Below are 12332 nucleotides of genomic sequence, written 5' to 3'. Positions count from 1 at the left end.
TACCACAGAGCCATGCCGCCCCCTGTGATGTCAATAACATACTACCATATGGTATAGTATGCTACAGTTTAGCGTAGGATAGCATAGCACACTCCAGGATAGTATTGTATGGCATAGTACACTAATGCACAGTATACTATGGTATAGTAAAGCATACTATGGTACAATACTGTATAGTTTAGTGTAATAATATAGAATAGTATATACTACAGTATAGTACAGCTTAGTACATACAGTATAGCATAGCATACTATACCAGAGCATGTTGCATTATAGAATAGTATACAACAGTGTACCACAATAAAATGTGCTACAGTAAAGCAAATAAGACAAAAGCAAGCAATAGAAAACGGGGGCTGATAGGAACGGGGCTGTCCATCACTGTCGTGACCAAAGCCCACAATGAAGAACCGCGGCGTGTATCAGGAAGCGGATAACAACATTCTGGCCGTCGCCTTCCTGTCTCGGTTACCGTGGAAACAGTTGCCCGTGTCGGAAGAGGAAATTCTATTACAGCAGTTGGGCCGGCGAGCAAATACAACTATAAAACATTATTTATCAGTTATAGGCAAAGCGGAAGGAAGTGGCAAAGAAAACATACTAACCGATGAGATGGGGCGCAGCACTGGACTGGTGAGGCGAGGCGGAGACCACTTCCACGGAAAAGACAGCGGGGTGGTTGAAGTCAAGGTTTTCACCCCTGACGCCAGGGGGTTGTCAAACTTTTGGAGTCCAGAAAGTCCCCGGGGCTGTCATGAGCAAGCCATCTTCAGATACACCAGCACTAGAATAAAGTGGGAAAAAAGGGAGCAATTAAGGCAATGTGATGCCCTCGCATGTGGGCAAGGAGAACCACAGTCCCAACTTCAGCCGTTTAAAAAAATGGACAGTCCAACACACAAATTGAAAGTGAAATTATATTATGGCGATGCAAGATCGCCAACACTGTCCAACTGACTAATACTACTCCTACCACAATTTTTGGGAGCAATGCATGTAGACTAGTGACAATATTACTAAAATAACTAAAACTGATTGTAGAAATCCTCTAAAAGGCCTTAAATCACAGGTATGGGGAAAAGCAGTCTTTCGAAAGCATTTACACCTTGGGCTAATTTCAGTTCTGTTGGCAACTTATCCCATTTGCATGCAGCATAACAGGTATATGCTGATGCTCCATGTTTACTTTGAACTCTGAGCACCATTATTTGACCTGAGTCTGCTGACCTCAGAACGCCACTGGGTTTATATTCAATCAACATTTCTTGAACGTATTCAGGACCGAAGCCATTCAGTGATTTATAGACCAGGAGCATAATTTTAAAATCTATTCTATTCCTCAAGGCAACACTGTACTTCTCCTACCGCTACAGTTGACCCCAGCGAAAAGCAAAATTCTGTGTATAATGAACACCCTAGTGGGAATTATATATACTCCCAAAAAAAAAAAAAAAAAAAAAAAAAAAAGGCCAACAAAAATATTTAATTCTTATTTTAACTCATTCACTGCCAGACATGTTCAGACCCTCTTTTACCCTAACGTTTGATAAAAAATAAAAAATATATAAATAAATTCATGGGATTGAATGGCTGGACTGTGAAAAGACAAATTCATTCGGCAATGGCAGTGAGCGAGTTAAATCAACAGATATGAAAACCCAGGTTCAAGAATTTGTAGCTCGCGCAAGAATATGTTGCAGGGGGCTTAAAGGGTTACTCCCTGTTTTCTGGCTACGTCAGATATGGAAGAGGAGTGAGGACTCTGCCCAGTAACAACATTAGCGTAGACGCCTAATGCGCACTTGGCACCGTTCTGACAACGACTGTTTTCAAAGTGCGTCTGATTACGCGCGCAAAGTGGACGGAGGGTCTGGGACACGGCCACGAGCTATAAGTTGCTTTAGCAGACTGTCCCGTTCATCGAGGCTTCCCTAAATGTATTCACAGCTTCGTCTTTGACATCCATCCCTCCTCCCCGCCCTGCACTCATAATGGACCTTTTGAGCCACTCCATTTGTCTTCCGTCATTTGCCCAAAGCCAAATCCTTTTATACTCCCTTTGTTTCTTTTTTTTTTTTTTTTTCTCCACCCCCACGCCAACATCTCAGTGAAGGGAAAGCGATCACGCTCGTGCCAGGCGACAAAGCAGACTGCGAGTGAAGGTCAATGCGGAGCCTGCGGGAGAAGAGCGACTGACAGGGATCAAATACTAATCGATATCGAACATAAGCTCGCTCTCTCTCTCGACTCAGTTACGCTTTTTCACACTCTGGTGGCTGTGTCTGCGCTGGTGTCAAAGTGCAGTCTGCCTATCGGGTTTCTCTTCTTCCGTCCGTCCAAGCTGCGACGTTGAGGGTTGAGAGCGACTCGGCGGTGTGCGTGATCCCCGGCATGCCTGGGAATCGTCGAAGGGCGTATTGTGTTACCAGCTGTTTTATGGCCATCTTACTTTGTTCTTCGGTAAACTACACCACCAAGTAAAGCAACGCAGCACCAGACCACAATACCTGACCGGGCTCACGTTACTCCCGGTAAACTCGCGTCAGCGCTTTTGTGCGGCGGGACCGACGTCGCACAATGGAAGCCCCGAGGCTTTGGAAAGGCCCACCCGACGGATATGTTCGAACCCTGTCGCGGAGTTGCCGCGGTTCAAAAGATTGGAAATTTGATTCAGACGAGCTTTTGAGGGTCGGATTACCAACATCGCTGCAAGGTGACTTCACGAAGGGCCCGAGACGGCATCAAAGATCCGCTGGGAAACGTTAACCCACTTATTGTTTTGTAGACGCGTCGTCTGGTCGAATCCTAAGATAATTCAATCAGTGTCAGGAGAATTCAGTTGTTGCAGGGAGATTCAATACTGGTTTGGTTTGGGCTGTTTCTGCGACAAAACAGCACATTTGTTGGAGTGTTCCGACAATTTCCAGAAGGTTCTGGAAATCGGCGGTCCCCAACCAGGATAGAAACAACGAGAAAAACTAATTAAGTCCAAGTAACCATTACACTGAATGTACTGTAGTTAGTGGGAGCCTTGGGCTCGTTTCTCTTCAATGAGCCAGTCTCATTTTTGGGTAATGGGAGACAAGATACCTGAAGTGTTTTACGTATGTCCAGCCCAGTGTTATGAAAGTTTTGCATTTTTCATTTATAGTTCTTTTTAACTTTTTTTTTGTTTGTTTTTTTTATTCAGTTAGTTTTAATTCGTTTTTTTTTTTTTTTAGCAGAATTGTTATTTTTCATTTTGGGGGAAAATACTTTTTTTTTTTTCATATTAGTTTTTTCAATATACCGTCGCTGTCCTGTGAAAACCCCATAAATTGAATTTAAGAAATTTGTTAAATTTTCACGATAATGCAACACAGTGTCACCATTCACATAAAAATAAGAATAATTTTAAATATGGACGTAAGTGTTTTTCACAGGACAGTGACAACATGGAGTACTTGTCAAATGCAAGATAACAAAGGGCACTAAGTATTGTGCAATAAAGTAAATTACAATTCTCAAACAACTGTTTCCCCTTCCTTCTGTACGCCCGTACAGTGATACCAAAATAAATACATTTGAAATGAATCCCGAGAGCTCAGGTATTATACTGGCAAAGAAGACCATTTTTGCTGTAATTATAGTTTTAGTTAGTAACTTAGTTTTATAAATGTAAGATTTTCAAGAGTTTTAGTTAGTTTCATTTTTAAGAAGCATTTTCGTAATGAAATACAATGTTTTTTTCAAATGTAGTTTTCATTAAATATAATAATCTGTAATTCTGTTTTAATTGCAGTCACTGCAGAAAATCACGCTTTTCATAGATGATGGAAATGGATGCAAGTTATGCAGTGCTTTTTTTGGGAAGTTTTAAAGGCTGCAAGTTTGAAAGGCATTGCATCATTGCAGTTCAGGCTTGGTGCGTGAGAATCACCTGGCGTGATAAACCCATATTTAAGTAGGACTGCTGAGATTCGGCCTTTTCCTCTTTCTGAAGAAGCTCTTCAAAAATGTTTGTTTTTTTTGCTCATTTTTGGTAGCTTCTTTTTAGTGCTGAATCAAGTGACATGTATACAGAGCCAAAGGTGGACGGATGCACCTGATTTTCCAAATTAAATTTGGTTCAGAATCTGACTTGTTTTTCCGCAACTAATCTGGACTATTTGTCAGTGGCTAATTTGGCTTCACGGATCAGAGGTTTGGGGTTCAAATCTTGTTGCTTACAAAGTACCTACCTCTCAGCCAAAGTCAGCTAGGATATGATATGTTCATCTGCAAACCTAGAGTATTTTGAAATGGGTTATCCAAGTGTTTATCTTCCTTTACTCAAAATGTTTGTTTTTAAAGTGTCCACTGATATCGCTGATACCAGTTACTGTTTTACTTGGCATCATATCGTTAAGCAATTATGCACTATCGCCATTACGAACTTGTCCAAAGATCAAAACGCACTTTTGGTGATGATTGACACTTTTAAAGAGGTATTAATGTTTCAATGTTTACTAGTGTGGTTGTGCATCTGCATTGCATCGTACTGATCTGAGAATTGTTCATGAAAAGTGAGCAGTAGTAATCCCATCTTGATCTGGATCGAATTAGATTAGGGAAGGTGTACTTAATAATGTGGCCAGTGAATGTTTGCGTTTGAAATTGAATGAGGGAACCACATGACATAATAGTTTACTCCAAACAGCGAGACCGTCTGTGTAAGGGAGACAGCATGGTAAACAAAACAGCACCCCAATAGGGAACACATGTTTAATCCTTGCTGCCAGACTTTGAGTACTTTGAATTGGGAAAATTGTGTCACTTGGAAACCAAAACTTTGCCTTTTCTGAAGGTCAGTCGGAATGAAAATGAGGTCATTTCCCCCCAAAATAACCCCCGATTTTGCTTTCCACCAAACAGTGCTGCTTTGGTTTGGGGCAGTTGGTTTTCCACTTCAAATTAGTAAAGTTAAGACCAAAAAAAAAAAAAAAAAACCCACGCCTATCTGAACAAATCAAACAGACAGACAATTTCAAACAATCATAGTTGAGAAGGTATCAAAAAAGGAGACGTTTTTTTTTATTTGAGAGGAGACTTAGGGCACTGCAGCAACTTGGAGACAGTGGAGTATTATAGTGCAGCTTCTAAATCTAGAGCCTAGGCACAGCAAAGGAAATATCTAATCCAGTTTTCTTCTGATTTTCCTGTTTAAAATGGCTAATTAGCACAAACCTTTTTCTATGTAGTGTGGGGCGGGAAGAAAAATTGTCCCTTCAAAGGATCAAGGCAGAGATTTTGCTTTGACCTTTTTGATTACTCATTCCAGCACGTGTGCATGTACATGCGTACTGAAAACTCATCATCTTTAAGACATTTATTTTAAGCGGTATGTTATATGTAGTGTGAGTTTGAAATTATATTTAAGTGTTTTGGAATCACGGTTTGCGGGATAATGGGGAACATTATCTTTAAGACGGAACACAGGGGCAGGATATTTAATGGAAACAGCCGGGGCCCCAAAACTGAACCCTGTGGAACACCATACAACGGTGGGGCGGAGCAGAACTCAGAATGACCAAGGCTAAAATAAAAAAATAAAAAAATCAGTCTGCTAAATAGGATCCAAACCACCTTAGAGCGCTACCACTTATGACCACCTGGGGCTGTAAATGAGCCAACAGAATACTGTGGTCCATCGTATCGAACGCTGCAGTCAGATCCAACAAAACAAGACACACATAGTCCCCAGAGGATCATTAATAGGTCAATAAAACTTAACAGGGCTAACTCTGTGCTAAACTGCATCTTAAAACATGACTGAAAAACTTTCGTGACAGTACGTTCCTCCAAGAAAGATATCAACTGAGTGTGCGCAACTTTGTCCAACTTTTTAAATAAAAGACATCAATATAAGCAATTACAAACATTTTAGGAGGTTACACATTGTTTTGCACTCTTCCTGGCAGGCAACAGTGGGGGGTTACTCTAATTCAAATGGAAAAGCATCAGTCGCGAATAGAATTCTGCTGTGAACAAGCAAAGCGTGTACCATTTGTATCATAATTACAAACGTCATACCACTCAGAAACCAACTGCAAGTGTAATTACAACTGACGGTACAGAAACCTCAACCGGGGATGACATTTGGAGGAAATACAAAAAGACACAGTTAGGAAATGTCAGCGGGAGACTACTTAGACTGATGGATAGACCGAGTCAAGAAGGAAGGAGTCAAAGTGAAAAGGTGGCATATAAAGAAGCGAGCGCAACTCTCGGGAGAGTATCTCTCTAACCTCTTTCTGTGTCTTCCAACTTTAAATTGAGGGAGTTGCGTGTTGGAGGGAAAAGTTTGAGAGAATTTGTTTCTTGACTAATGAACACCTATCTGCGCTTTCCAGCCTACGCGTCACGTTGCTTGATACACGACTTGCGGCTCCGCTAGCTCGCCCGCTAGGCCCACATTAGCGTCTCGGCGCTCACCTCGCCTCATCCTGATGGCCGAGCCTGCCTCTGACTGCCACATTAACTACCGTGTCTCTCTCTCTCTTTCTCACTTCACCTGCTCCTGCACGGATAAACCAGGTCACACTTGAGAACTAATGTTTCTGCTCTTCTTGGCTACTGCGTGGCCATCCGCAAAAAATCCATAGATTTAGGTCAGATAATCTATAACATCAGTTTGTGGAACTTCTACAAACGTAGGCCCTGATTTACTAAAATCCCCAAATAAAGTGATTGGATTACTGGAGAACTGTTAGGAGAATATGCAATGTTTTGTTTGATTTAACCCAAGAGCCCATCCCGCAAAACATTTCAAATTTAGGACAGCACACCTCCAAAAAAACTGTTCCTGGAGAGTCCAGCAGCAGACAATTGTCGTTGTGTGCTAAAATAACCGTGATGCAAGGAAATACAAATGCAAAGTTGGTCATAGGAGATACAGTATGACTCCTTCTTGTGAATGGATCCAAGTCAGCCATAAAATCATTTGAAAGCTCCAAAATTGCATCGCTGTGCAAAGAAAAATGTGTTTCTGGCATTTCAAAAATGCTCACAAGTAGGGTTGTTCGATTTTGCCTAACAAGAAAATCCCAATTGTTTTCTTTCAAACATGATTTTACGATTACAATTACTTTGTTAAATAAAAAATAATGATTTTGAAAGTCTTTTATTTAAACTTAATTTTTCTTTCTTTGAACTCAAAATGTCAATTTAACTTAATACACACAGAACAATCCATTGGGATTAACAGCATTTTACTCACACAATAGATTTCAGATCATTTCTTAATTAAACCAATAATGACAGAAGAAAGTGCATATACCATCTGAAACGAAATCATCAACATGAGAGAAGGTAGTCAGTCAAGTCTGGAAACCAAACAGCCTGTCAGCAAGCCATTTTGCCAACCAACTAGCGATTAGCCTTTCATCTTTCTCCCTGGTCTTACTTAAACATAAATCAATGGTTAGTGCAAAACTGTCACTCAATAATACAATGCACTGTCAAGCTTAAGTACGGATGCACCGCCAGAGGTCCGTTGTAGAGGAGAAAAAAAGGGACGCCTTTCAGACGTTGAGTAACTTGCTCACGGGTTGAATTGTGCATACGGGGCACACACTACACTACAGATCGACATTTGCCCGATTTATCAACTAAACGCTCACTTGCCTGAGCAAATAACAGAATCGCCGGATGTTGTTGTTGTTGTTATTAGTCTGCGTGCTCGTGAGAGGAAGCTGAAATGCAGAGGCTTGGATACACCAAAAATAAAAAAAAATTGAACGTGCCGATTTGAACGTTTTTAACATCGTTTTATCCAGAAAATTCGTTTTCGGTTCAAAATCGCTTAATCGAGCAGCCCTACTCACAAAATCTGTTCCCCCCCCAGCGCCTCTTAATTTGACTGCACCTCAGCGGTTTTGATTTGCTCCTGTCTTTCAGACACTGTATTTAAAAACGTCAGTCAACCATGGTTAAAAAGTCAACCATAGCAATTTGTCTCAAGTTCGATATGATATCGAATGCTAGTTTATTTGCATATATTCCTCCCAGGAACGCAGAAAATGAACTGCACAGATTTTTTGTTTGTTTTCCAGAGGTAATATGCCCAATTTTATATCAACTTACACATCTGTTTGCATGAGCACATTATTATATTTCATTTATGGTAAAAATGGTGGTACTTTTGAAAAGTTTGAAAACCGCCGATCTACACCCTTTAACCTGGAAAGGGGAAGCTGGAGCCTGCTTGCATTTAACCTGTTGCTCCGTTTATCCCATCCTGAGTCAGGGGAGGAAATAGAAAAACACAGCAACCTTTTCTCGCACGTACCTCCCCCTAATGGAGGGCTTTACCGCGTCTAAACATCACTCCCGCGGCATATAGACGGAAACAACTACAGGGAGGCTGAAAGTGATAGAAAGGGTAAGGCAAAATGCGAGCAAGGCCCAATCAGTAAGTGATAGGAACCGAAGAGGGATCACATGGTCCTACCCTGTGATCCCACTTGAATCCCGACAGCACTAACCTGTTTTCATTCAAGTGAATGGGATCGGTAGAATACTCAAAATCAATACACACGGGCACTTACTAGCGTTGCTGCCTGACACTTGCTGGCTGTGAGTAAAATAATCTTAATGAAAAGAGTCTTCAATTATTTACAAAACAAAAAATGTTTATGTGGATTGCTGTCTGCACTACCCGGTACAGAGTTAAAAGTGTGGAACGCATCTGGTGAATTCTCAAGGGAAGTTAAGCTGTAGAATGTGTCCCAAATTGGACTGAATAATGGGAATACGGGGGAATTAAGGACAATCAATGTATTATTGAGGGTAAATTCCAATTCTGCAAAAAAAAAAATAAACATTTAAAATGAAGAAAAAAAGAATAACACACGTACACTTGAAATCTCCCAAATGCATGTGGGAAATGTCAAATGAAACCAAGGTTAAACATAATTCCAAAAGGTATCTTTGTCGTGTTTTTCATGAGCTGACTCCCATTTAATTGGAGTTTGAATGTGATGTAATTGGTTGATGCTGCACACAGTCCCCATTTATAACTAAGAAACTGTAACTGTAACGAAGTAACTTTATTTGAGGTGAATCAGAGCCACTTTAAATGGTGGCAGGTGACTTCCATTAAACATGAGTGTGAATGAGATTGATTCTGAACACACCCGCAGCCCAGTTATAAGAGGGTGTGCACACTTGTGCAAACACATTAGCTACGTTTTTACGTCATTGAGACGTTTTTTTTTTTTCCAATTAGGTCACATTACTGGTGGAAAACGTTTTGAAATATATTTTTTATATCAAAAACTGGCTTTTCAACAGACTTTTAATAGCGACTGTTTATATCAATTAATCGAAACTAAAACTATTTCATGGGATAAATCAATGCAAATGTGAAAAACCACGGGATTGTTTTTTTTATTTTACATGTATAAACAAACATTTTCATGAAGCAAGTAACTAGACTACTGCTTGCCAGATCTTGCCTCAGCTTTCTCAACCTAATATTTAAACTTAACCTCAAAATCAAGCGTGACACTAGAATATTGTGACAAATGCCGACGTTGCAACAGCTCATTGTCACTTCCTGCATATCAAAGACTGCAGTTGGTTTTGCAGGTGCGGATTCTGTTCAACAAAGGCGGAGTGTGGTTACAAGTACGCTCGCTCAACATTTGGGTAGGCCGGGCGGGTCAAGTAACCCGAGAACGTTGTTCAAGTCTCATTTGGCCAGTCGAGACCGGTTTCCAGTCACATGTTACAAGTGCGACAGCTGTCGGTTTGCTCTTTGCCAAGTGCAAATGTGTGGGCCGCTTGACCGAGTGATAGAATATGATGTGTTAGGAGTTCATCTGACACACACACACACACGCAAAGGGGTGTCATCTTTCTTAGTTACACTTCAGTGCTTCAGTAAATATAGTAGATTAGTGACAAGATGGTCTTCGGGGATGGGAGGGATTTGAACGGAGGTAAATAAAATTGCAATCAACGGACAAGGTCGGAGTTTAATCGAGAATTGTCCATGTAAATCATTCCATTCATCCAACCATCAATGGTCTATACTACTCGTCTCCATTAAGGTCATGCGTGAGCTGGCCCCGGCTGACTTTTTGTGTGCAGGAGGTCGCGTACATCAGGGGCTTGCCAGTCAATTGCAGAAACGGGGATTTTTTTCGAAATTGTGGGCTGTTGAGCATTTTTTAGAATCCAAATGCGGCGTACCGGACCGCAGGAATAGTTGGAAATTACTTTTGATAACAACTACGAGAATTCCAGCAACACACGGGTGAGCAGGAATGCAGATAACTTCAAAGTTGACATAAAGAGCCGTTCACGTCAACATTCGGATAAAGAGTCTTTGAAGATTGGGATGGGGTCATGTAATGCTCCTTAGTTTACAGATAGCAGGACGGGGCAAACTCGCGCTTTGTTGTTGTAGCAAAACAAGAAAGGCAAACTTGCGAGGGCAGAACTCATGGTTGGGGGCAGATGACTGAGGGGATGTCCAGGAGACCGAGGCAGCCACGAAAGATCAATCTATGGAAAAGTGCTGCAGAGTCTTGCATGGGTGTAGTGAATCATTTAATGATTAGGCTAGCCTTAAAGCAGAAGTCAACCCAAACATATTTTTTTTAAGAAAATGTTCTATGCAGGCCCACTTGAAAGAGAGCATTCTGATTAATATTGCATTTGTGGAGTAAGAGTTAATCCACCCGTTTTTAGCCATCTCCGGGGGCGGCCATTTTGTCACTTCTGTCGACTGAAAATGACATCACAGTTGCTCGGGGCTCAGGTAACGCCCAATCACAGCTCAGCTTCAGAAAACACATCAGCCGTGATTGTTCGTTACCTGAGCCCTGAGCAGTTGTGATGTCATTTTCATTCGACAGAAGTGACAAAATGGCCGCCCCCTGAGATGGCTAAAAACGGGTGGATTTTGATGCTTACCTCATATTTTATATTAATCACATTGTCTTGTTTCAACTACTGGGCCTACATAGAACATATTCATGAAAAAAAAGATGTTTGGGTTGACTTCACTTTAAAGCGGAAGTCAACCCAAACAAATTTTTTTCAAGAATAAGTTCCCAGCAGGCCCACTAGTTGAAACACAGCATTCTGATTAATTTTGCATTTGAGGAATATAAGTTAAGCAGCCAAATGCACTCGTTTTTAGCCATCTCTGGGGGCGGCCATTTTGTCTTCTGTCGACTGAAAATGACATCACAACCGTGATTGGTCGTGAGCAGTTGTGATGTCATTTTCAGTCGACATAAGACAAAATGGCCGCTCCCAGAGATGGCTGAAAACGAGTGGATTAACTCTTATTCCACAAACGCAATATTTATCAGAATACCGTGTTTCAACTAGTGGGGTTGCATAGATCATATTCTTGAAAAAAATATGTTTGCGTTGACTTCCGCTTTAAATAGACAAGCATGGCTGACTGGCAGACTGCCAGTCAAGCAATTATTTAGATTTCTTTCCTCCCCTCAGTTCAACACAGTTGCTTGATACCAAAATGCCACCAGATGGCGTCAAAGTAGTATTTTTATATTAGACATGGCGTTGGCCTAAGCACAAGTTGTTTCTCAGCGAATAATGCAGGATAGGTTCCCCAAACGTATTTGCGAGAAGGCGAAGTCCCATTGAATTGCAAATGGTTCTCGGAGACAGTCTTCAAAGTTTTTGCTCCCGGAGATGCGACATCCCTTGTTTGTTGCTCCAGACCACCTGCCGACCAGTCGTCCAGTGCACAATACGCTATGAAAGTGTCAACGGGGCGCCGCGTTCGGATGAAGCCCGCGACATCTTGTGTGTTCTCCGCTCGCAAGTCATGGCGCGAAAGGAAGGAGGCGGCCCGTTATGACGGAAAGCATAATTGGCCACGAGAAGGACGGGAAGGGAAAGAAGGGTAAAAGGCGCCGGACGTCTGATAGCTTGGCTGGACCGTGATTGCTCGCACGTCTGCGGAAGATGCGTTGTGGCTGTCGCGGGGTGGTGGGGGTGGGAGAGCCGAGCAGAGGAGGGAGGCGAGGAGTTGGGAGCCATCGTCGCGGAGATCAAAAGCTCGTCTGCTTGTTCCGCCTGCAGCGCTCCTCTAAAGTTTGCAAGAAAGGATGAGTGGGAACGAGGAGGAGACGGCGGAGGAGGAGGGAAGGGGAGGATCTGCAACAAGACTTGAAAACATTTTTCCCCACTCTGCTCTCATACAGTAGCTATCCTCATGTTGCCTCCCCTTCATTCAGAAACAGACTTTCACATTTGTTTAGTCATTCACACAATGACAACGGTCCATACACAAACTCAATAAGATACCACCCATAACAATACAAATG

General features: G+C 41.8%; 1 protein-coding gene across 4 annotated transcripts in view; it reads right to left on the bottom strand.

Annotated features, from left to right (window-relative positions):
* sema6bb (sema domain, transmembrane domain (TM), and cytoplasmic domain, (semaphorin) 6Bb) overlaps positions 1–12332 on the bottom strand; it is a 167001-nt gene that overhangs the window by 116675 nt on the left and 37994 nt on the right. For all 4 annotated transcript variants that reach the window (XM_086046638.1, XM_086046637.1, XM_086046639.1 and 1 more), the window contains one exon: positions 606–784. The gene's annotated coding sequence lies outside the window, so the exon portion shown is untranslated. The remainder of the gene's footprint in view (positions 1–605; positions 785–12332) is intronic.

This window comes from Filicampus tigris, chromosome 12, assembly GCF_054856515.1.
Source record: "Filicampus tigris isolate MCC_2025a chromosome 12, RoL_Ftig_1.0, whole genome shotgun sequence".
Lineage (NCBI taxonomy): Eukaryota > Metazoa > Chordata > Actinopteri > Syngnathiformes > Syngnathidae > Filicampus > Filicampus tigris.
The sequence above is the reverse complement of the archived record's forward strand: the minus strand, read 5'-3'. Positions and strand labels throughout refer to the sequence as shown.